The sequence below is a fragment of the Lemur catta genome, chromosome 1 (assembly GCF_020740605.2).
Source record: "Lemur catta isolate mLemCat1 chromosome 1, mLemCat1.pri, whole genome shotgun sequence".
NCBI lineage: Eukaryota > Metazoa > Chordata > Mammalia > Primates > Lemuridae > Lemur > Lemur catta.
The window spans coordinates 234,896,111-234,919,757 of record NC_059128.1 but is presented as its reverse complement, the minus strand read 5'-3'; the positions used below and the strand labels follow the sequence as shown (position 1 = coordinate 234,919,757).

Sequence of the window (23,647 nt, the reverse complement as noted above, 5' to 3'; positions counted from 1 at the left end):
TGTGGGATAATTAGAAATGCAAGTCTGATCTAAGACTAGAAATACAAACTCTGTAAGATAATTATATGAAGGCAGTTTTTCTCAGACTTGAGTCATACATAATTCTTTTTTTTTTTTTTTTTGGAAAATGTCTGGTACAGGTAGTCTTGTGGTGCTATGAGTAGGACTTCAATTCAGGGGGAGTAAAACCAGGAATAAAAGAAGGAAGGTCAGCACAGATGCAATATTGATTAGGTCACCACTGATGGTAACTGTGCTTAATACTGCGGGATTTTCTGAGGAATGTTAGGAAATGTGTTTCAGAACCATTCAATAAAGGGGAATCGGCAGAGCATTTATCCACCCCCTCCATCCCCCAGGGACATTACCTCCTCAATTTCTGGGTTGTGCGTGCATGCATTGGGGATGATGCTGAAAGAATTCTCGTGGCCCTCTCAGTCTCTGCTTCAGAACTCTCTGGGCAGTGGTATGGTCTCAAGGCAGGGAGCCCCAGGCTGCCTCTGCAGCCCACTGGTTGAAATCTTTGCAGAACTCATTGCTACAGTGTGGCCAACTCAAGTATGAGGTGGACTAAGTGGGACATGTGTATGGATCCGACCTGCATGTACACAGTGAGGGATGGCTACGGATAGTAAAAAGGCTTGATTTGGAGTAAGTCCTGGCTCTTTGCCACATAGAAGTTAACCTCTGTGATCTTTGGGCAAGTCAGTCCTAACTTGCTAGCATGGAAATGGAAGCTGAGGGAGTTTTGGAACTGACCTCTTATCATACCTCTTTTCAGGGTTACGATGACTTCATGAAAGCTCCTCCCTTTTCTCTCCAGACCCCAACTAAATCCTTAATTTGCAAGGTACAATTCAATTATTATCTTCTAGGGACTATGATCACTTCACAGAGCAAGTACTACTTTCTCTTGTGTGTGTCCGCTGTTCCTGGCATGAATCTAGTTCTTCACCATGATGGAGTGTAATTGCCACCACGGTGTAGTGTAATTGCACGTACCTTTACTTCTGCTGGACTGGGCTGTGTGGGGCACAGATTGTTGTTGTTTTTTTTTTTAGTCTTTGTGCCCACAACACTAGCAAGTTGGCAATCGATCTCTTGTACTACCAGTTCTGCTTATGAAAATATTTGATATAGAGAAAGCAGTTAAGGGAGAAAGAGGAGGTTGGGAACAAATGTAGAACCCATTCCATATTCTTGTGAGCACCTACTCTAATCATCAGGAGCAAAGCAAATTCATGGCTCTATACTGTCTCTTTAAACAAACAGAAGTTTTCTCCACTGTCACATCCTTAGGTTTGCCTTTTGCCATTTTGTGGATTTCTTCCCCCTTTTGAATCTATTCTTGAAATTCAATGCTTCCCAATTTTTAAATAGAATAACATTAGGGGTGAGGGAGGTTGGCAGGGGAGGGGTCCTCAGGGCAGGGCCTGGTTATACCCATGGCTCCTTTCTCCATCTGTTCTGCAACTTCCCTCCATCCATAGAAAACTTAGAGAGGCAGGAGAAGGTGAAGACAGGTGGTAGAATGTGAACAAATGTTTGTGTACCTATCACATAGCAAGACACTTTACTTCATCAGGTTGATGTGAGGATTAAAGAGACTATTTGTATCCTCCACCAACCTGAACCTCCATTTCACAGGCAAGGAAACAGTTTAAAGATTATCCTATTACCAGTGATGTAACTAGCAGATTTTGGAGCAGAAAGTCAAACCCGGGCCTGACTCTGTAGCCCCTGCTCTCACCTGCCTCCTGCTGACGGAAACACCTGCTGGTATAGGCAGCAGGGCTCAGGTTTCCCCCTGCCAAAGGAGACTGCCACTCTGAGCTGGGACTTTTCCCTCTACTCATCTGAATACAAAGGTTGCTGTGCCTACCGAGCAAGATGCCAGGCTCTGTGCCAACATTTCTTTTTAGCTTTTCGGAAGAACACCCTTATTTTCCCAGATGGGTTGAAAATGGTGCTTTTGTACTTAGGTTAAGCCTTGCCCTGTGGAATTAGATTAAATTCAAGGTGGCTCATCAAATGTGTGCCAGGGGTGCCTTCTCTTGCCTCTCTACCCTTAAAAAAGCCTTGAGTTCAGAACTGAGCCCTGGGTGTTCCATAAAAGTGCTGTGCATACGGATTGAGTGTGTTCTGGGGCTTTGGAGACAGGAGCATCAGCAATTGGAGAATCCTCGCATATGACAGAGATGGGCCCCTGTTCCACAGAATGGGGGAAGCAGTCTCTGATAGCCTAAGTATGTGCCCAGGGTCTGTGTCGTACCCTTTCTCAGAGCTGTTGACCTATCATTACAGGTGATACATGCCTTAGATGAGTAATTAAGCCAATCAGGGATTATTAACCTCTGTATATTTTGTGTTAATCCTCTTTATTAGAAAATAATGCAGAATTTGAAGCTTAATTGATATTTGGCCTGGTTTTAAGTAGTATTTACCAAACCAGAGAGAGCTAGTCTAATCCATTTAGAATGTTAATAGCAGACCTACAGAAGAAGCTTTATGGGAGAAAGAATGTCTTGATGCTTCTTCAAAATCTTTGGAAAGTACCTCAGCTGGCAGCTGGCTTTTCTTGGTATTTTAAAAGGGCATATAATAAGCATAAATAGAAGTATAGTTTTCTTATGATTGTTTGTTTGTTTTTTAAACCAGAATGCTATACCTTGCATTTTCTTTTCTCTTGGTTTTCAAATATCTACCTGGCCCTTAAAACTACCTCCATTCACAGGCCTGATCTATTTGTGTGGTTGATGTTTATTTGGATAATCTGAAGTAGCAGAAGAGGAATATATTTAATCATCTAACCTTTACAATAAGGAACATTTGAAATGTCAGCATTTTATTTCAGGAACAGGTGAGCTATTGCATTATAAAAAGCTTCTATTTATTTACACCCTGCATCTTTCTAAAATTCGAAATGGCTTAGAACAGCCTATAATAAAGAGTAAAAAGGAGAAAGAGAGAGAGAGAGAGAGAGATGAAAGAGGAAACAGAGTAAATATTGCAACCAGAAAAGTCAACACAGTTGCTGTGATGTAACATAAACCTGTGTCTAAGATTCTAGAAAACAGGGCAAGGCAAGAAACCAATTATATAATCTTTAATATTCAAAAGAAGGGAAGAAGTTCTTCTGGTTCAAAACTCAGATCTCTCACAGAGAACATTCTATAAAGGATGTTAGCTTAATTCAGTCAACAAATACTTAAGTATCTATTACGTAGCCAGATTCTGAGTCAGGTGACAGAGGGAAAATTACATGGGCATAAAGATTCTTCTCGTAAAGCTCATAGTCTAGCAGGTGTGATAAATATTAAATCTATTGCTTGTGTAACCGATTATACTTTTCTTTTGTATCATTTATGAAAATAGTAACAGTTCCTAAATTTGCTTAAATGTCTCTGGCTTAGAATCCTTCCCTGACTCCCCAGTCTGAGTCTTGAAAGACTAATAGGCACCAACCAGGTTCAGAGACTGAGAAGTGGTGGGGTGAGCTAGAGAACCTAAAGACAACCAGTATTGAGAGAGTGGCACAGGGGACACTGGAAAGGCAGGCAGTGACAGCTAGGTCAGCTGTATCCTAACACATTGATTTAGCTTTACTTTATGAAAGTATAAATGTGGGTTTAAGTAGATAGCTTTTATTTCTTGAAAAATATTGGCCTTTTATTTTTAAATTACTGTGTTTAGTAAGTCACATTCTTTAAGTCCTATTTTTATTTTTCAAATAAAACTTGGCAGCCCTGTGTCAGTTCCCCAAAGCCATTTTTGGGGAATTTAGTCCATGAAATCCAAAAAGCTGGGAAACCTTGTTCCACTAAGACCCTCAACAAGTATGGCTGGAGAGACATGAGGATAGTAAAGGTTTAGAGTTGAAGCATGATTTTGTGGCAGGATTTCCTCATGGGACTAAATTAATGTCTTCTAAGTACATAAACCATGTTGCCCTGGACAGTTGATCAGATTGAACAATGTATTAAGGTGCTCAGCTCATGGAGTAAAGAGAAATTGAAAGTCAATCCTGGTTCCTCTCACCAGATCATGTAGCCTGGTATAGGGCACAGTCTGCCTGGGAGAGGGGAGCCTTTTGTCCTTTATAGGAAGACATTGTGGCCAGTGGTTTAGCTTAATTCAGGGATAGAACTTGATGAGTCTGTAGGATTAGATATAGGGCATGCAGTTATGATATCTGTGACATTCTTTTAGCCAAGAATTTGTTAATGAACAGACCTTCATTCGCCTCTAGTAGGCGGTCTAAAGTGCCAGCTGTTGCTGATTGATGGATCCATAGGCTTTAACAACTAAGCAGGCAAGTGGAAGGCTGAGTAGCAGTGAGGGAAGAAGGGAATATCTTAATGTCCCAGTCATTGAGGGAGGTCCTTTATTATTTTTATATAAGTAGTACAAAAGTTTAGTAATAGAATCCTGATAAGTCAAGGCCATAAGAGGGTGAGGTAGCCTAGGATACTGGGAGATTGCTTCATAAAGAAGTGTTAACTATAGCCAATTTTGAATTTATTATACTACTTATTGGAGCAATATTTTTCTTCAGACCTCATTATAAAGCAAAGAAAAAATAGTACTGGTCAAAGAACTTTTCAGTGAAGCTATCATCAATGGCCATAGGAAAAAAAATACTAAGAGTTCTTCTTTGACAGACATGGTCTCCTAAATATGTCTGCCGAGATGAATTAGCTGCAAAATGCATCCACAGGTTACAGGGTAAATTGAACTGCTCTTTGGAGTTCTTTTATAATTGACCAATTATGTTGGAAACTGTGCTGAAAACGATGACTTTACTTAGCTAATGTTCAGTCTAGTCTCTGGAAATATGCGATTACCCAAATTATTTCCTTTTCCCACAAATATCTACTTCTTTATATTATACCAATTCACGTTCATTGAAGAAAAGTTAGAAAATACAGAGAAGAAAAAAATGTCCATAACCCTCTCATGTATAGAAACAATACTAACATTTTATTCGTGCTGTCAAATATTTTTCTACCCTCATATATTTTGTGTGTGTATATTTTTAAGTAAGATATAAGTTGTGTTAACCCCGTCTCCTACAATCTACAGTACCTTAGCTCGTATTGTACACCCACCCTAAGTCACGTGGAAGGTTTAGTGCATGCCCCAAGATTTCTGGAATTTCTCAGAGGCTCAGATTTGTCTTTGTCTCTTTGTCAACAGTGGTTATCATGTCTCACTTCATTCATCTTGTAGCTATTGCCTTATCTCCATTCAGCAAACAACTCCTTCTCCTTATTCTCCCCAAACATATACTATATCACTCACTAAGCAGCTTGAAGTCCTTTGGCCGCTGACTACCTTATTCCTTCTCTCTCTTCTCCCTTCTTTCCCACACCCCAAATTCTTGTTAATTTCTTATTCACAGTGCCTTCGGAAAATGCCTTGCTAATATAGCCTAGGACTTGAGAGTCTGGGTGGGAAGCAGGTAAAGTCCCTAAAAAGAAATGTAGTGGTAGCTAGTAAAATACTTTTTAACCTCTACTATATCATGTATTTGACTTTAAAACAATGGAGTCATACCATATTCACATTGAAACACTCTCACCTACTTAACAATTTTGTTGGGAACAGGTTCCAGCTAATTTGGCCATTTTACAACCATCAGATTCTTTTTTGTAGTTATCTCTTGTTTCCAGTGACTAGATTATTGATGAGGGCACTCACAGTCTTTCTACTAAGTGGTTTGCCTTAGTCTGAATTCTGCCACACACTATGGCAACCATGAGAATACTCGGGCCTCCTGCTGGGGGGAGCATAATTGGCAGTGGCAGCTGTTCGGTTGGGGGTGTTAATGCAAGATCTGATTCTCCAGTTGGGTGACTTTGGCATAAGACCTCTCCATATGTCTGGCTGAAACTTTCTTTGAACCTCACTGTATGTAATCTGAGACTCTTCCCACCTGATCTTCCTTCATTACAGTCAGGCTTTCATTATGGTCTGAAGGTTCTTCTTGCCGTCTCCACTTTCCTCCCCTTTCTCCCAGTAAATCTCCTGCGATTAACCTGTCTTGGCATTTGCTTCTCAGAAGGACCCAAACTAATGCACACATTTAGCAAATGACCATAGTCATAAAACCTGTTCATCAAGCTTGGTGATGTACCAAATTCTTCTCTCTTAGGTACTCAAACTTTCTTTCATGACACGTTTACTAGAAGCAGACACTGAAATATTCTAATGCTAACCACTTCTGTGAATATGGGTTTCTGTTGTACTCTTATTTGTGCAAGAGCAGATGTGCTTATATATTTTACCAATGAAAAAGTATTTGAGCATGTCTTACTCTAGTTAGCAAGTCCTGCAACACTGGTGGAGTTAGCTATCATTTGAAGGACTTGTAGTAGCTGCTTCTAAAGCACAGACTTCTGGAGTGCTTGCTCTGAACAGGGTTCTTCAAATACCCACTAACCCACCCTGGGGAGTAAATTAAAACCAGTGTATGCACATATCGCATGGTCTATGCTTAAGTATTTGGAAGTAAATTACAGTGTAATGTGGACTTTACCTGTGTCAGTAAACAGCATCACATCTAGTGACTGCATGCTGGTCAACTGCATGAATATAGCCCACTTATTTTAATCAATTCTGCAAGACTGGGTGTTTTAGGGTCCTAATTTTTAACTGTTAGTTTCTGATTTAGCAAATTCTCTATGTATTTTATGGCCATTTTCTTAACTTTTCACAGCATATTTCCTACATGTAGAATTGCTGGGTCAAAAAGCATGCCTAATAGATTTTGATATTTGTTGCCAAGAAGTCATCCAGGAAGTTTGTTCTAATTGGTTGTACTTCAACCATTTCCATGAGTAGGCTTATTTATTTTTCCTTTATTTTCTGTGTGTGAAATTATGTGTAAAATGTACAGTCCAAAGAACAATAAAATAACTTAACCGTTGAATCCTCCACCAAGGTTATGAAATAGGATTTAGAATCCTGAGTTTGTCCCTTCCTCTCCTCCCCCTCCCCATAAGTAACCAGTCTAGAATTTAGGGTTAAGCATTCCCTTCATTTTCTTTATAGTTTTGATAGTTTAATGATAGAGTGTGTGTATCTCTATATAGTCCTAAATATTTAGATTTTTTAAATGTGGGTGGCAAATGCAAAGCTAGTTATGCAAGGAAAGTATGGTCACCGTACTTTAGGTGAAGCTTCCAGGACAGAATGAACTCAATGGTCTCGGGGTCGTAGGCTTCTGCATCCTGCCAGTTTATAAGAGGGCCCTCTGGGGTATTCAGAGGGAGAGCCCATGAGTGAGTTCTAGAAAATCTGACGCTCGCCAGTTCATAAATTAGGGAGGACTGTGGTGTAAACTAGGCACTAAACACATGATCAGTGGGAGTGGAGTGAATTGCCCTGGCATGGGTTTCTTGCTGCAGAGCTTGTTCCAGTTCTCAGAAATCAGTCAAAGCAGAATACTTTGGTGGGATGAATAAATGTCCACAGCTGATCTAGGCAGCAGGACCTGAAAGAAAGAGCAGGGAATTTATTAGCAAATTGTCAAAATCACCAGATTCTTATCTGGGTCAGGCTCTGCAGGGTATTTATCCAGCTGTTTTTTTTTAAAAAGAAAAAAGACTAGGACCACGATGCCCACTGCTTTGGTATAATGGGCTGTAGCATGTCTGTCTACACTTGCACTGTCCAGACTGGTCCATTTTCCAGCTAGCATTTTGGGATGCCCACTATCCTGGTAAGCCCTTCACGGCTCTCCTAAAAGGAGGATGGATAGTATACTTTTTTTTTGAGACTGTGCATGTCTGAAAATGTCATTCTGCCCTCCCAAGTTTGAGCGTCTGACTATACTTCTAGGTTAACAAGTAATTTTCCTTTAGAATTCTGAACATGACTGTATTTTCTTTTTGCCTGCAAGTCATGGTGCTGCAAAGTCTGAAGCCCCTGTGATTCCTGATCCTTTCTGTCTGCTTTCTCTTCCTGGAAGTTGGTGAGATCTTTGTCTCTAGTGTTCTGAAATTTCAAAATGGAGGACCTTTGGATATTTTCCATCCACCACTTCTATTCATTAAGCTTTTTTCAGTAATAGCAATTTACTTCCTATCTTTCTGGGAACTTTTCCGGAATAATTTTGTTTTCTGCTATTTTCTCCTCCTCCTTCTCTCCCTCTCCACCCCCCCCACCCCCCCCCACCCCCCGTCTCTCTTGGTTTCTGGAGTTGTGTCACCCAATTTTATCTCTTTTTCTCCTGTTTTCTGTCTTTGGCTTTTCACTACCTAGGAGACTTCCTCTACTTTTATCTTCTGACCCTTCTAATGACTTCACTTCTGCTCTTGTGTTCGCAATTCAAGATGCCTTTTTTGTTCTCTGAATTTTTTTATGGCATCCTTATTCCTCTTGTATGGATGTAACACTTTCTTATCTCTCTGAAGGTGTTCTGTTTCACTTGGTTTTGCTCATTTCCTCCACTTCCACCACCACCACCTCTGCATTTTTTATTTACTTCAAGATGTCTTTTTGTGGGGGAGGTTGGTTTTGTTTTAATTTCTGTCTTCTATGAGAAGGGGAGCTTTCCTCAAAGTATCTGGTAATCTCTGAATGTCTGCTTAGTACTGGAGGAATCTAAAAGCTCATCCATCAGAGGCTCTGACAGCTTGGACTGAGGGCCATGCTTAGCAGCACAGGTCCCTGTAGGGCGCTGCAGGCTGGGGGATGGCCAGGGTCACTGTTCAGCATTAGGCACACGCATTGGCTGACTTAATCCTGATTCTTACCCTAATGCTAGTCTGTGTCTGGACTGTCAGTCCAGACCTTCTTGCTTTCAGTTTGTCCAGGGAACAAGCCTCCAGATTTCTCTCAGTCAGGAGAGACAATAGCTCAGCAAAGTGGAGTGCAAGAGGGAACCTGGGAGGTTTAACTTCTTAAATAGTGTAATAGAGCCTGACTCCATTTAAATAAAAAAAAAAAAAAAAAACTTGACTGCTGAGAGCTTCACACCCTGCCTCCTTCTTCCCTTTCTTCCAGGCTGGTAAGAAAGCCAGCATACTCCTTCCCTTGACACAACAGCAAGTTCAAACCATGTGGGGAGTGAACTCTTCCCTAGTGCCACCCCTAACTGATAAAAAAACCAAGCCTACTTGCTCTCATTCTTTCTCTTTCAAGACACTCAAATCAATTCCAGAGAGGCTTGGGTGTTGTCCTGCTCTGCCCAGAAAGTTCCACATTGTAATATGATTCGTTCTTATCTCTTGATGTGTTCATGGCATCATTAGTCAGGACATCTCACCTGTTAGCTGGGAGGGCGCCCATCCCACCTGGATTGGATGGCTACATGTAACAGCTCTCCCATGAGCTTTTCTTATATTCGTCTTCCTTTCAGCACCTGTTCCAAAGGCCATTCCTATGCCCTTTGAGCACCCCGTGGTACAAATTGAGTAACTCACATTTTCCCAGTACTAACTAGGGATTCTCTTTCTTGGGTCAACTGGGTCAGTTACTACTTGCCCATATTTCTTTAGCTTCCACATTTTTTTGATTTTTTAATTTATTTATTTATTTTGCCTCTCCTGTTTTTCTGCTTTGTATCTTTTTTTTAAATCCCTTCTCTAAGTTTTTATCAAGTTATGGAGGTAAGAAATAAAATTAGAGGCATGTGTTCAAGCTTCTGTCTTAACCCAGAAATCCTGAGTGGGCTTATTTCTTGATCCTTGTCAACAATGGGTGCTGTCTTTCCATTTATTGCTAAGGTCCTAAAATGCATACTATATTTACTTTTAAGTGCTTTGACAATTCAGATTATCCATGTTATTAGATACTGATCTACTTGCTCATATGACTGAAAGCTTAAAGTACAATTTCGTGATCTGTGGCAGATTTTTAAATTCAGCCATTTGGTTTACCCTAAATTTCTTTTCTCTTTTTTAGTAGCACTCCATTGTAATGCAGATGAAAACAATCACAATGTTCTAGAAGGGAGCTGAAATGCAAATAAATTATCTATACCTATCTCAACTCCACTTATGTGAGAGAAATGGAAAGGTAATCAATTCATGAGTATCAATTTAAAATAAAAGCCACTTTTCTTCCCTTTTCAGTTATGAAAATTTGATCCATCTTTTGAACAAATTTAGCAATGATTTACAATTCTTGGTTAAAAATCCCAGACTTAAATTAAGATTTCAAAATGTAATCCTTTGTTTTGAAAACATTGATTTCATCAAATGGTAACCCTGTTGTTTTCAGTTAACTGACAGGTTGGTGAAACTTATATTATTAAAAAATATAATTTAGTATATTTTCACAGTAAAAGCATGTAGATAAAAATCAGCCCCTGCTTCCTATAAATACCAGAGTCCTAGTCTCCCCTCTTAGAGGCAATGGGCCAGATTAAATTTATTATGTATGTTTTCAAAATTATTTATGTGAACACAAGCATGTATAGGAAGGAGTGTGTGAGCTTTTTAAACATAAACAGGAGCATACCATTTTTGCCATTCTGTACCTTATTTTATTTAACTATATATTTCTGAAGATTTTACCATCACATTTAGATCTCCCTAAACTCTTATTATTTTTTTGTGGAAATAGAATAAATACAGAGAAATGCACAAAATATAGCTAAGTGAATCAGCACAAAAGCCCGGCAGGTGAGCACCTGGTTAGCCAAGCAATAAAGCCTTCCTAGCCTTTCACGAGGCTCACACGTGTCCCTTCCACATCCCTGCCTTCTGTCTCCCTCAAAGGAAACCAGTTCCTAAGTTCTGTGGTGATCCTTTCCTGGCTTTTCTTTAGTGTTACTACCTAAGAGTGCATTTTTAAGCATTAGAGTTTAGTTTTGCCTGTGTTTAGGGTTTCAGGTAATTCAAATCCTATAGTATGAATTGTTTGTGTCTGACTTAGTGTTTTCTACTTGTCCCATCTATTCTGTTTTTCCCCCCAAATTTTCTTCTTTCTGGGCCTTATTGCAAATTTATGATTCTATTTTTTTCCTCTACTACCTTGGAAGTTATATATTCTTCTATAGTTTTTTACTTGTGAATCAAAAAATTATGATATACCTCACTGTGTTCTTAAAACCTTATATTAATTGGTTTTAATGAGCAGTAAAAGGACCTTAGATTCCTTTTAGACAGCTCAACTCCTTTTAGCCCCTTCTAAACTCTTAAGTCATTGTTACGTCCTTTAATTCTATCTTTAATTCATATTTAAAACAAGAATGTCAATAATGTGTTTCATTTATATTTCAAGCATCTGTATTTTAAGCCTCATTGCCATTAGTCTACTTATTTTTTTAAAGACACATTTATTCAGCATCATGATCAGACGATTACATTTAGCAATCAACAGCATGACTGCAAAAAAATCTACATTAAAATCCTTTGTTGGAATGCTTTACACTTTCCACAGAACAGAAACTAAAATAACCTGGTATGCAATTAGTCACACATATAGTCCTCGAGTTTTTTGCCCATATACATGAGTATTGTCTAAAACATGTCTTTGTAGCAGCTAGGCCCTACCATCGCTGTGCTTGACTGAGTTCACCAATCCTATGTAACCTATACCTCTCCTGTCACTTCTCTGGCTCTCCTCTCCTGCTAAGATTTGTTTTCTGTAATTAAAATCTCCTGCCACTGCCATAGCTACTGCTGCTGCTGGAACTGCCATAGCCACCTTGGTTTCATGGTTTGGCAAAGGGTTGGTCTCTACCACAATAGGGGCCAGAGATTGTGCCTACAAAGTTTCTTTGTTTTGTGGATCCAGAATTTGAAGATTGCTTGATATAGTTGCCAAAACCATCATACCTTCTACTACCTTCAAAATTGCTCCCATCATTACCAAATCCATTAGAGCCATCCCCACTGCTACCATGTCCACCACCACCATGGCTACCACCATGACTAGCGAGGTTTCCTCTGAGACCAAAGGTATCATTCCCACCAAAACCACCTCCACAACCACCACCAAAGTTCCTAGAACACTTCAGCCTCTTTGGCTGGATAAAGTACTAGCAATTTATTGCTTCCATAGGGGTTTCCTTACATCACAGTTGTGGCCATTCACAGGATGGTGTTTCTGAATGATGATCTTATCCAAGGAGTCATGCTTTTCAAAGGTGACAAAAGCAAAGCCCTCTTCTTGCCACTGCCTCAATTAGTTATGATTTCAATCACTTAATTTTTCCACATGGTTCAAAATAATTTCTTAGGTGATGTTTTTCAGTGTCTTCTTTAATATTACCAAAAAAGATCTTTTTCGCAGTTAAGTGGGCACTTAGTCTTTGAGAATCTTCTCTTGGGACAGTTCTCTTTTATTCCACAACTCTTCCATACACCTTGTGTGGCCTTGCATCTACATGGCTGCATCTACTTCCTCCACAGTGGCATATATGACAAACCCAAAGCCCCTGGAGCACTTGGTGTTCGGATTTGTCGTTACCACACAGTCCATGAGCATGCCCCATTGCTTAAAATGGCTCCTCAAACTCTCAACAGTTGTTTCAAAGCTCAACCATCAGGTAAAGAGCTTCTGCAGCTGTTCAGGCTCTTCTTTTTTTTTTTCTTTTTTTTTTTTGAGACAGAGTCTCACTTTGTTGCCCGGGCTAGAGTGAGTGCCGTGGCGTCAGCCTAGCTCACAGCAACCTCAAACTCCTGGGCTTAAGCGATCCCACTGCCTCAGCCTCCCGAGTAGCTGGGACTACAGGCATGTGCCACCATGCCCGGCTAATTTTTTTCTATATATACTTTTAGTTGTCCAGATAATTTATTTCTATTTTTTAGTAGAGACAGGGTCTCACTCAGGCTGGTCTCAAACTCCTGACCTCGAGCGATCCACCCACCTCGGCCTCCCAGAGAGCTAGGATTACAGGCATGAGCCACTGCGCCCGGCCTATTCAGGTTCTTCTTAAGGAGACTGTGACTTAGACATGACTACAGAGGGAAGAGGGACTTTAATGATGCTTTCTCAGTGGCACCCATGGGCAGAAACCTAGTCTACTTATTTAAATTCGTCCCATACTCTACTTTTCATCTCTTCCTGAATTTGAGCTTCCACCTGTTATCATTTTCCTTCTGCCTGAAAAGCATGCCTTTAGTATTAAATAATTAATACAGATATACTGGTTACAAATTCTGTTTTGTGTGTCTGAAGATTATTTATTTCACTTTATTCTTGAAATACATGTTTGCTATAATTTGGGGTTAGAAGTTATAATTTGGGAGTTATAATTTTCGGTTGAAAATTATTTTCTTTTAGCACTTTGAAGATGATATTCTCATCTTTTGGTTCCTATTACCTCTGTTTAAAAGTCAGCTATTTGCCTATTAGTCTTTTGACTTGTTTTTGTTCCTTTGACTGTTTTAAAACTTTCTTTCTCTTTGTTTTTTAACATTTTGCTGCAATGAACCTGGTTGTTTATCCTGGTTGAGGTTTATAGGGCTTCTTAAATCTATGAATTAATGTCTTTCAGTTTCAGAAAATTCTCATCTATTTCTTCAAATAATTCTTACACATTCTCATTTTCCTTTCCTAGAATTCTACTTAAACTATATTACACCTTCTCACTGTATCCTGTTTCTAATCTTTCTTTCTAATGTTTCCATCCTTCTGTTTCTCTTTGCTTCATTGTAAATAGTTCTTTTGGACTAATCAATATTCAGGCTACTGATTCTCTTTAACTGTCTAGTCAAATTAATCTATTCAATTGTTGCTAATTTCAATGATTTCCCAGATCTTACAGTTTCTATTTGGTCTTTATTATGGTTTTCAGTTTTCTATTAAAATTCTTTATCTTGTCTTGTCTCTTTGAACAAAACAAGTATGGTTATTTTAAAGTCTATATCTAAAAACTCTAATATCTGAAGTGCTTGTTAGTTTTATTTGCAGTTATTTCTGTCTGATTGCTCTCTTGTCTCTGAATGCCTGATTATTTTTTACTGTGTGTCAGACATTGTATTTGCAAAACTGTTCTAGAAATATTTTTTGGCTTGATATAATATCTTATTTCAAAAATGTTTTCAAAATGTTTTATTTTGCTAGTCATGTGAGGCACTAATAGTCTCAGATCACTGTAATCTAATTTCATCCACACAGCATGCAGGAGAGTACTCACTCTGCACCAGATGTGATGGTGATGCCGCTTTTGAATGATACTAAAGCCTAAGGAACACCTCCTATGGTAAGTGGGGAGATACACAATCAGGTGTCAATATGATCTCTGCAGCAATTTAATAATTATTGTATGCCAGGCAATATTTTAATTACTTTGCAAACATTAAGGTAATTTTTAAAACATAGATTTCAAGGTGGATATTACTATTATCCCTGTGTTACAGATGTGAAACTGAGGCAGAGTGGAATTAGGTAACTTGGCCAGTGGTACACAGCTTTAAATGGAAGACCTGGGCTTTGAACCCAAGTAGTCGGTTCTAGAGTCTCTGATTTAAACTGATAAGGTAGACTGAGAACATTCTTTAGGGGGAAAAATGCAGGATATTGTTTATACTAATTCCTCTGAGTGCTCTCAACTTGGTTCCTGGCTGCTCTGAATATTTTGAACCAAAAGGCAAAAACTATTAATAGGAATATTTAACTTGAAGTTTTTAGGTTTTTTTTTTTTTTTCCTTTAGGAGCAGGTTTGCGAATGGTCACCAGGGCAACTTAAAGAAATTGATTTGATAAGAGATGATGCTTTTGAGGTGAATTTTCAGACTTTGTATACTATATTATTCTGAGAAATGGTAAATTTTGGAATTATGGGGGAGGGTAATTAGGGAGTGGCATTTTACTTTGTCTAATGATTATAAATTTAGAAGTGCATTATCCATGTGTCACTTTGGTAGTGGTATTAGGGTGTTAGGAGAAAATCACAATAGCATTTGTTGTGCAAGGGAGGGGACTCACGGAGAAAGATCCCAGTTTGTGTTAACGCATTGCTGCAGTTCAGCACTGGGAGGAGGCAGAATTATGGGTTAAGCATGGGGTCTGTAAAGACTCTTTTGCACTTAGAGCAGCAAGTATGGAGAAATTACATCTTAGAACTCAGAATTTTTGCTTGATTCATGCGTGGGATTTGTTTATTGTGTTTCTCTTCACAATGACTGCTCAGGCTGCTTCAGCATGAACAGTTGGCTCAGTACCCAGAGAGTGTTTGATTAGCTAAGTTAGGAAGCAAAAAGCCATACATCATAGAGAAAATTTACCCTGAAATAAATGTAGATCATTTAGTCAAATTGCTATATTCTCAGCATGTTAAGACTTTCCTAGGAGAAAATGCCACAGGAGCTTTCTTAGATGCACGAGTAAACAGAAGTTATTTTCCAGGGAACCTGAAAAGCATGACCTAACACGTGATTCAGGGTCAGCCAATATGACCTTGAGGAACAGTTGCCATAAAAAAAGAAAATGACCAAAGTGAGTCATGAAACTGATCCTCCACAGGGTTTTTTGAGTCAGAACTCCTGGTTGCAAGTGACAGAAATCAGATTCAAACCAGCTTAATCACAGCTGTCATGGTGGGGGTGGCAGGGGGAAGGAAAAAATGACTGTTTTTGGCTTTACTTTGTTGCATATCAGTATAAATTCACACTTGCAGGAGTTGGAGAGAAGGCTTAAAATGTTTTCAGCAGATCTAAACGTACTTTAAAGGTTCTGAACTTAAAGGGAGGAAAAAAAGGAATGCCTTGGCTCATTATACTGGGAACAACAGGCAAGGCACTAATTCACACCTGGCTGGATCCAGAGACTGAAAGAATACCACTGCTGCTCTTGCCACCATCAAACTACTTTTGATCTCTGCCCCTCTCTTGGCAGGCTCGTTAACTCCTGCTGCACATGTGCTTCTCCCGTGCTGCTAGGGAAGAGGGACGTGGGTATCTTTCACTCTTCCCAGATTAGTCAGGCCTGGGTCAGGTGTTTATTAGCAATCTTCTGCATAACAAATTGCTCTAAAATTTAGCAGCTTAAAACAACACTCATCTATCATCTCAGTATCTGAGGACAGGAATCTGAGAACAGCTTAGCCGAATGGTTTTGGCTCAGGGTTTCTCAGGGGGTCGCCATTATCTGAAGGGGCTGGAGAAACTGTTTCCAAGCCCATGTGTGTGGCCATTGGTAGGAGGATTCAGTTCCTTGCCGTGTGGGTCTCTCCACAGGGCTGTTCATATAGCACAGCAGCTGGCTTCTTTAAGGGTATGTGATCAGAGAAGGGAAGAAACCAAAATGGAAGCTACAGTGTCTTTTATAACCTAATCTCAGAAGTGATATATGATAATTTCTTATGTATTCTATTGGTCACACAGACAACCCTGGTAAACAACGTGGGAGAGGAAGATAGAGGGGTCTGCATACCAGGAGGTGGAAGTGACCATTGAAGGCCATCTCAGAAGCTAGCACCACAGGCGCCGTGGTGGGCAGAACTCTAAGATGGGCCCCAAGATTCTCACCCCCCCCCCACTATACACACTGTATAATTCCTTCCCCTTGAATGTGGGCTGGGCCTCTGAATATGATTGGATAGTCACTGCCTTGGTTAGCTTATATTATATGACAAAAGCGAGGGGCTTTTGCAGGCCCCATATCAATTTGAGTTAGCCAGAAAGTTTGTTCTGGGTCAGCCTGACCAAACCCAGTAAGTCCTTGAACAGGAGGGTCAGAGACTTAAAGCAGTTGTCTCCTGATGGCCTTGAGGAAGCCAGCTGCCATGTTGTGGAATGATGGTTATCTCTGGTGGCTGAGGGCCTCCGCGCTGCAGCTGCAAGGAACTGAATTCCGCCAACAACCAACGAGCTTGGAAGGGAACCCAAGCCTCAGACGAGACTGGAAGCCTGGCTGACTCCTGGACTGCAGCCTGGTAAAACCCAGAGCAGAAGACCCAGCTAAGCTGTGCTCACACTCCTGGCCCACAGTGATTAGAGATGATAAATATATGCTGCCTTAAGCTGTTAAATCTATGCTATATTGTTATTCAGCACAGAAAACTTATACAGGCGCATGCTTCTGAAAGGTAGGGGTGAGGTGGGTGTCATCTGTCGATGTCTCCTCAAATTGTGAACTGGGGAGAAGATCCCCACGGAAAGGAAAGTGCTGTTTGAGGGACAAGCGGGATGCAAAGGCTGCCAGGCAAACCAAGCTATTGCTACCACAGCTCATTAGAGTGTTTCAGACCTGGGGACCCTAGCCATTTCAAGAATCTGAGTCATCAAGTAAACAACATTGTCTGTTAACATCTAAAACTTCGTTCACAAGATGTGGTCTGTGTACAACCTGTATGGACCTCCAGGGAGTGTTTCAGATGCAGGCTCCTAGGGCTCACGCCAGACATGCTGACTCCATCTCTGTGGGTATAGCTTAGGCACATGCATTATCTTGATCATTTCATAGAGATTTTTATATTGATTTCCAGAATCTGGAAAAAGTTAAAGGGAATAGGGCAATGATCATTTGTCTTTCACCAAGATTCATCAGTTGTTAATACTTTACTCCATTTTCTTTATTTCTCGTATAGATATTTATGTACATAATTTTATACCTGAACCAATTGAAAGTAAGTTACGGGAAGCACGACACTTCTCCCCAAAACACTGTAATACGTGTCTCCTACAAATGAAATTACTCCATGCAATCACATGTGTCTACCACACTGTAGAAATAAAACATTGATGTATTATTTAAAATGCGGTGAAATTTTTCCGGCAGGTCTCAAAATGCCCTTTAGAGTATTGCTTCTCAAAATTTGATTCTTAAACCAGCAGCATAGGCAGCACTGTATTTTAACAAGAACCCAGTGAATTGTATACATATCAGCTTGAGAAGCCCCAGAGCAACTGTGCAATGGAAAATCTAATCAAGGATCACATTACATTTGGTTATCAATGTTTTCTTTACTCTTTAGCATTTCTAAGCTAGAATAGTTCATGTTGTTTTCACTTTCTCCGTCTTTCCTCTTCATCTTTCCCTCCATCTACCCTGGCAAAAACAATGTGAAATTTAGAAACCCTCCCATGCTTTTGAAACTAACCATAGAAAGCTCTGGAAGGGCTTAATGAGTGATACAAGCAAGATGGGAGTAGTCTTGTGGCAAGTGAGATTGCTAAGAGTTGATTGAGGATTTCATGAAAAACGTGGCATTTCTGTGAGTCTTGAAATCATAGACCAAGTTAGCCAGTTTCTCTTGACTAGCTAGTTCAGGAAACAAAGGACAACCATTTTGAAAGGTAAGCTGGAGCCAACCAAGGAGTTTAGGTCATAAGCAATCAGATATTTTAACTTAAAAAAAATAATATCCTGACTCATAGAAAAATGGAGGCTACTTAAGTGGGCAAAATTATCTCTGGGTGGTGGGGACTAAGTTTTACAAAAAGGAACCATTATAAAATTCTGACTTGTATTATAAATTTCATGTGGGAATTTTCCATAACATTAAATATCAATCCAGCATTAATGATCACCTGATATATAATGTACATTTACATTCCATAATTTTATCTCTCCCCTATTACTAGACATTGAGGTTGCTACCAAATCTTCACTGCAATAAGAAGCTTTGCTCATATACTTACTACATCTGATTATTTTCTTATAATAGTGTCCTAACTATAGGGTTGCTGGGGCAAAGCTTACAATAGACTCAAACTGGGGCATGTGCCCAGCTCACATCAATTCCCTTAGAGGCTGTGCCATCATTCCTACTCCTAGGACCATTCCAATCCAGGAATAGAACACCCAGATTCAAGCTGGGCAAAAAAAAAAAAAGAAAGAAAGAAATTAAAAAATGTTAGAAATCTGACATGCAAGCAGTAGCAGAAAACACTGGAGTCAGCTCAGGTAAGGACCTGGTACAAAGACATCAGGCTTCTACAGTTGGCTTTTGATGTTGTACTGCTCCTATTCTTGTCTTTCCTGAAGCTGGTTTGTGTGGCCCTTCTTCAAATCATGTGAGCAACCTTGGACTCCTTCCCTCAAAATCTGTGGTTTCCTTGTTAATCTGAATTCCTTTCTGTTGAATCGAACAAGAGAAACCCCTAAATAAAACATACAGTAGACACCTAGAGAAAGATAATTATCTGGAATTAGCCATTAGATCTTATGGGGGTGAAAGGCAGTAAGGCTTCCTTCTATGTGCTGGTATAGAAATATGAAAGCTCTTGGTGAGTGGTGGCCAAATAGCTAATCGATCTGTTACTCCAGGCAACTGGACATCTCTTTGTGGGCAAAGCTCTGGACATCTAGGTAGCTGTTGCCGAAATGAAGAGAATGGCAGCTGGTGAGGTGCCCCAGCTCTACACGTTATGTAGCTGGTTCTGGTTCAAAGTCACATGGTCATTAAGTAGAGGTTACATGATTCAAACCCAGGCAATCTCAGGCGGTAGCCTTAGTTCTTAACCATTTCTTCTTTCTCCCTTGCCAAAAGCAATCAATGAAGTCTCCTTTATATAAAAAGCTAATGTTAGCTGTCCTACCTATACAATTGCCAGATTTGGCAAGTAAAAATACAAGTCCCCAGTTAAATTTGAATTTCAGACAAACAATGAATGATTTGTTTCAATATAAGTATGTCTCAGATATTGCATAGGACATACCTATATTAAAAATTATTAGTAGTTTAACTGAATTCAAATTCAACTAGACATCCTATATTTTATCTGGCAACCAAATGTGGCCCAAGCCCATATCAGTCTTTTCATTTTCATTGTTCTCTTGGTAGCAAAAAAAAAAAAAAAAATTTATTCAGCACATATTGCTTCAGAGGGATAGGGGGATAAATATTTTCAGAAGAAATTTCAGAAATTCAGATCTTGCTGAAATCATTGCAATAGTACTCACCAGGTCGTCTGTATTCAATGAGCAAGCCTAGGCAGACAGCTTTAATTTCAAGTCTGATGGCCTGGTGAGTGCAAACCATTGCTGAATGCTGTCCGATACTAGGTGACATTGAAATTCTTTCCCTTTATTATACTGGGGATTTTCTGGCTCACAAAGACTGTAAGAACTAGAAATATTGGTTTGGATATTTGTGTGTGTGTGTGTGTGTGTTTGACTCACCTACCTCTCATTCTGTTCTGCTTCAAGGCCCAGAAGAATCTTTTCTCCATGAGAAATAGATTGCTGAGGCAGGCTGCAGAATCCCTTAAAACGCACATCACTGTTCATAAGCCAGGACTGCAGATGGGAGGGTGCAATGAAAATGGGATCCCTAAACTAGCAGAGTTAGGAGAAGTCATGCTGAAAGCAGGTAATTGCAGACTCCAAGTGGGTGTAGTCAGAGATCCAAAGGCAATGCAATAATCAGGGCTCAGGAAATGGTCAGATAGGCAGAAATCTCTGGCTCAGATTAAACATGGTATCTTGGGGAATTAAATGGAGAAGCTAGCCTGTAAGGTCTGTGTTATTTTTATGTTTTGATAATAAAACAAAAACTTTTGTTCTCCAAGGGTCATCAGTGTTGTATGATGGCCTAACCAAGAAACTAGATGGGCATAAGGTATGAATATCCATATGTACATCTTTCAATCTTTTGAAAATAGCCTAGGATATGATATCACTTTTGATCAATGATTTTGACAGTACGAGGTAAACAAAGAGCTGCCACTTGGTTCTCCCACTGTCATAGCCTTTATAAAAGAGGTCAGGCAGCTAATTTGGGGTTTCTGAAGGTTGACAAGGACAGACATTTCTATTATATACTCAGAGAAAAATGTGTTAATTATATCCCACAGGGACTAATGTGAGTCAACTTAGCTGACCCATAGTCTACCCAGGAAAACAGCATCCACTTCAAGTATTTACAACAAGGAAATTTAATGTGGGGAAGCAGATAAGAGGGGAGCTGGAAAGTCAAATAGAAGATGAGCCCAGGAAACAAGTAGGAAGTCACTTTCATGCAGGAAGGAAATGATGGGATCCCGGGTTGAGGTCACCTCCTGGAAGCTGGAATGGCAGATCTGTCTATCAGGAGCTTGAGTCATGGAAAAGATGAAGCTGGTGCCAGAAAAGCTGCCCCGCATATCATTACTTCATCAGGTGGTGATTCTCACTGCAACTGCTCTTCCATATGTTGTCTCCTCAGTGGAACAAATTAATGCAGTGACTAAGGCAGACCCGAATACTAAATGATTCCTGTGGCAAATCTTAATAGAATTGCAACGAAAAGCTCCTAGACTTGGGAGAAAGCCTTCGCTTCCTTTAGGAAGTGACTCTCCTTTTCTGAAAATTCATCTAAGTGAATCAGATAGTATACAGTGCATGAATATGCTTGAGTTTTAGCTTCTATGATCAAGGATCCAGGATCTGCAGCAAAGTAGGAACAAAGTGGAATGTGCCTGGCAGAGTGCCATCAAGCCCCCAAAGAACAAGTCAGTTACATGAGCAGATTGCTTATGTGCCCCTTAAGCATATCACGCTGCTGTTCCATCCTCAACCTGAGCTTATGGCCTCATGGGGAGCCCCTTTAACAAGCTGTTAAATACAAAGGATGACTTTTTTCCAGATAACAACTGCCACCAACTATAAGTAGACTTTGCAGCTTTAGTGCCCCTGACAGGGTTAACTCTGAAAGATAATAGAGAAGGGAAAACCTCCAGTTAGGTAAAATGTTGAGTGAAACGTCTCATTATAACTTCACCTGGATGGAGATGAGGCCTAAAGTCAGGCTCTGACCAGTTCTTGGACATGTTGCTCTAGGAGATAGAGGAAGGCTGACTGAGGAAAAGGATGTGAGCACGGAGAATGGATCCACAAGATGAGACGGTTCAGGAGTCCATTGAGCAAGTGTGAAAAAGAGCTGAGCTGACTACTTTAATGACTATTCATGTGATTGAGAGCCTCTTTGGCCGCGGGGACTTTCTGGTGGGCATCCAAATGGAAGGTGACTAAGACACCATGGGAGTAGGCATGGAGGCTTTGTGTAGACCCCACCACACGGGCTTTTCCCTCATCAGAGCAGACCACGCTGCTACCAGAGCTGAGTGCTCAATTTGTCAGCCTTAGAGACCAGCCCACATCTCTGATGGGCATCACACTTAGGAAACACAAGTCAGCTCCTTGTTGAATTTTATTTAATTGCCCTCATTATGGAAGGGAACAGCATTCCCTTTTCTACTTCCTCCTGGCCATGCCTCTGCTGGAACTAACTGCAAACTTTTTGAATGCTTTATAGGCCATCTTGTTATCCCACCCAAACTGGCTGTAACGGGAGTTCCTTAATCAAAAACAAAGAATGAAGACAATGGACTAATCCACATGTAATTCACTATTTTATGTTCCGTATTAATGAAGCAGTTAGCCTTTTGACATGGTGGAATGGTCCTTAAAGTCTTAGCACCGTAATCTCACAGGGCATTTTCTTCTACCTGGTGATATAGCTACTTTGCAGAATGCTGGTTAGGCTCTGAACCAGCATTTGAGATAAGACACTGTTTCCCCACAATTAGAAAATGCAGATCTAGGAACCAAGGAGTGAGAAGGGACTGATATGTCTAACAATTATAACTAATTACTCTCAAAATTTTTACTCATTGTCCTTTTTAGTGTCACTCACTCTCATCAGTACCCAAGGGAGGAATGCTTTTATCATGAGTATAGTGTGGTTTCTCTGAATTGGAGGCTGAAACTGGCTGGGCTCTTCATACCAGGGGACAAATGGCAGAAAATGAAATACTGTGTTCGTTGCAGTGACTGACCCTGCCTAATAAGGAGAGATGCACTTACCACTGTATAACTGGACCTAGGAGGAATAGGAACTTAGTGGCTTCCTTTATTTTTCTTACTTGCTAGGTGGGAAAGGTTGATAGATGACTGTTGCCCTTCCATAGGCAAGACCACCAAGAACTGAAATAGCTCAAGAATCAAGGTTCAGCTTACCCCATTGGGGAAGTAGCTGAAGGGATGTCAAAGGTAAAGAGAGCACAGAATGGATATTAGAAAAGGGAAGACCAGCTCTGGCTTAGGGATAAATGGCAGAAAGGGAGACTTATTTCCTTGCTTACTACTTAGAACAAAATGTCTTCCTTTCTTTGACATTGTATACAGAGTATGTTGGTGGTGGTAAAGTATGGCTTTTGGACCATGTGATGAAGTAGAATTTGAGGGGGGAATGGATGTCTTCTGAAGCAGTACTACTCAAAGTGGGGGTGTGCAGGCTAGTGCATGAGCTGTTTATTACTGGTTCATGGTGAGAGAAGTAAAGACATAGAGAGTATTTAAGATTATTCTGTCAATTTGGCATTAAAATTTCTATGCTTATTGTATGTAATAATAAAAATCAAGGCTTGCATTTTATGTTCTTTTAAATTTCGTTTTTCTAGCAATTCATTGTTGTTGCATTTTCTTAGTGAATGTGTCCATGACAGATTAAAAACAAAAGCTTAGTGCTCCTTTACTGGAAATAGTTTGAGAAGCACTGATCTTGATGAGCAATGGCCCTGTGAAATCTATTATTACTCCTGGATGCAGCAGCTGTAGGTAACTTTGGTTACTTCCTGCTGTGATGGAGGTGAACAAGTTCACCATCGTTCCTAGTGTTTGGGTGGTGGTAGGCAGAGGCGTCTTTGGCTGTACAGGTGTGTGTGTGTTGGAAAGCCAAAGGTGAATGTATATATGTATACCCACATGTCTTATTTCTTGTTGCCCTCTCTCCGTCCCCTAGTCACTGGATGTCCTAGCCATG

At 40.1% G+C, this 23,647-nt stretch overlaps 1 protein-coding gene and 1 pseudogene across 4 annotated transcripts in view; one reads left to right on the top strand and one right to left on the bottom strand.

Annotated features, from left to right (window-relative positions):
* HHLA2 (HERV-H LTR-associating 2) overlaps positions 1-23,647 on the top strand; it is a 76,127-nt gene that overhangs the window by 20,031 nt on the left and 32,449 nt on the right. For all 4 annotated transcript variants that reach the window (XM_045540344.1, XM_045540346.1, XM_045540347.1 and 1 more), the window contains exon 2: positions 14,077-14,161. The gene's annotated coding sequence lies outside the window, so the exon portion shown is untranslated. The remainder of the gene's footprint in view (positions 1-14,076; positions 14,162-23,647) is intronic.
* Positions 11,494-19,885, bottom strand: LOC123648427 (annotated as a pseudogene).